General features: G+C 42.6%; 1 long non-coding RNA gene across 1 annotated transcript; it reads left to right on the top strand.

Moving 5' to 3' along the window:
• Positions 1-1,556: 1,556 nt before the first annotated feature.
• Positions 1,557-1,964, top strand: LOC311103499. Its single transcript, XR_014610094.1, has 3 exons — positions 1,557-1,648; positions 1,739-1,800; positions 1,883-1,964. It is a non-coding gene; the product is annotated as an uncharacterized lncRNA (long non-coding RNA).
• The last annotated feature ends 515 nt before the right edge of the window (positions 1,965-2,479 follow it).

Below are 2,479 nucleotides of genomic sequence, written 5' to 3'. Positions count from 1 at the left end.
CTCTCCTCTCTCTCTCGGGGAGCTCCCTACATTAGCTGGTGGAGCTGGGTAGCCGTGGGCTCATCTGGACCCTGGTCAACTATTGATGAGTTTGTTTGGGGCAGGCTAACCAACCAGAGAGCAGCTCTGCGAGACAGTGAGTTACTGAAGAGGACTAGAGAAGATGGAGCTCTCACATACTGTAATCCTGAAGGAGCATCAAACATTGGTTGCTGCCAGGCTGGTTACATTGTTTCCAGCCAAGTTAATTTCTCTTATTGAGATTTAGAGACAGACTGTCTTTGAATACTTTGAACAAAATAACAACATCTATCATTGATTAAAGCTGAGATCCGCGATAGGTGAAACAGAGCCACTGGCCACCCCAGGCGCATTTGTTATTGTTTTGAGGAAATGAGCATCGTGGTAAAAAAAACATTGTAGTACATACTCTGCTGTTCTATTGTGCATGCAATTATATGCAATGATGTTCAAAGGAAAAAAATGGTGTTCGATGTTTGAAGTAACGTCTTTGCTGCTGTAATATCGCAGACGGAAGTGTGAACCAATATTACTATAGCAGCCACGAGCGGCCTTGTTTTTCTAACAATAATAAACAAACAATATTGCAAAATTAACTTGCTAACAACCTGGGGCCTGTTGCACAAAACTAGAATTAAGACATCCGGGATAAATGACTCAGCTGAGCTCAATGAAGCCAAAACATGTGCGTCCAGGCTTAATTGGTTGCACAAAGACCAAGCCAGGATGAGCAGACACGGATTCATTAAGCCAGGTGAAACCAATCCTGGATAGGTGCGCGCTCACGGCTCACTCAAATAGACCCCGCCACAGATCACAGATTAACTGATTTACCATGGCAACTAGAGCCGCGTACTTTTCCCCGTCGGAAGCACAAATCCTCATGGAGGCATACGAGGAGGTAAAAGATATAATTAAGAAGAAAGGCAACACCGCCACAGTGATAAAGCAAAGAGAAAAAGCGTGGCAAAGTATTGCAGACCGCCTGAATGCGTAAGTAGTGCACAATTACACACTCACCGCTCCGCTGAAACATCACAATTACAATTCAAATATTTAATTCACATCTCCAAAAATGCAGTTGTACTGTAATTATGAAACGGTTAAATTTTTAATTGAAATGCACTGCAGATATGAGTGAAATTGTGTAAAGTAACTCCATCACACTGTATAAAGCTATGATACATTTTTTGATATTTTTACTGAAAACAAGACAAAAATACCAAGTAATTTTTTGCAGTGTGACTCCATTAAATATGTGTGTGTGTGTGTGTGTGTGTGTGTGTGTGTAGATTAAACATGAACGGGCCAAAACGGACATGGCAGCAGGTCAAAATCAAATACAAGAACATTCTGCAGAATGGTATGGTCCCTGACTAATATTTAACAAAGCACAAGCATATATTGTACCCAGAAGGTGCCTGCTCACACATTGTCTGTACTGTTTTAGCAGTGAAAAAGAATACCCACAGACAAGGCACGGGTGGTGGGTCACCAAAGGCTGACCTTACCCCAGCAGAGGACATGGCCTTGGAGCTAAATAAAGGCAGGCCCGTCTTAGAGGGGATCCCTGGGGGGAAAGAGACGAGCATAGGTTCCTCCCAAGATGCCACCCGCTTCATTCAAGGTATGTCCTTCCATCTCTACATGGGATACAACCACATTCATATTGAATCAATTTGGACTGTCTGACTTTGGTTTACCTATTGCCTTGCAGTGTCTGGCAGCACTGTGTTCCTGTTAGAGCCACCAGCACAAGCACCAGACGATGCTGATCCAGTGAGTACTCCATCAAAGGCATACTGTAGGCCTGGCATGTCTTGTCTACTAGCTTCAATATGAATCCGATTAAATGTGATAGGGTGAAGGCCCCAGTGCAGCAGCAACAGCACATGATGGAGACGATGATGAGGAGGAGACCATCTCTCTGGATTCCAGAAGGCATGAGGTATCATGTTAAGACTGTGAAAGTACTATTTACTCTACAATGGTGAGGAGTCCTCATCAAAATCAAAAAATCTAATTTCTTTTACAGGACCCAGATGCTATACAGTGGGAAAACCAGCCTGGCAACATAGTGCGTATTAATAAAAGGACACCACATCCTGCCAAATTCCAGCTGCGCTAATTGTATTGTGTTCACAGAGCTCACAAGCTATCAGAAAGTTGTATGGCAACCACCTCCGGCGCCAAATAGAACTGGCAGACATAGACATTCAGTACAAGAAGAAAAAGATGGAAAATCTTGCACTGGAGTCCGAAATAAAAAAGAGGACAATTAGGAAACTGGACCTTGAAATAAAAAAACTTGAGAGGGAGGTGAGATATGCCTTCAATGTACACTGTATGCTAACTGTAACACAAATGTATTAATCATTATTTTTCTTTCCTCCCCCAGCTCCAAGAAGATGACACAGCTCAAAATAAAAATTAGGTATATTCTCGTAAAGTCAAGTGA

This window comes from Coregonus lavaretus, assembly GCF_964263955.1.
Source record: "Coregonus lavaretus genome assembly, chromosome: 28".
Taxonomy (NCBI): domain Eukaryota; kingdom Metazoa; phylum Chordata; class Actinopteri; order Salmoniformes; family Salmonidae; genus Coregonus; species Coregonus lavaretus.
This window is presented reverse-complemented; position numbering and strand designations above follow the sequence as displayed.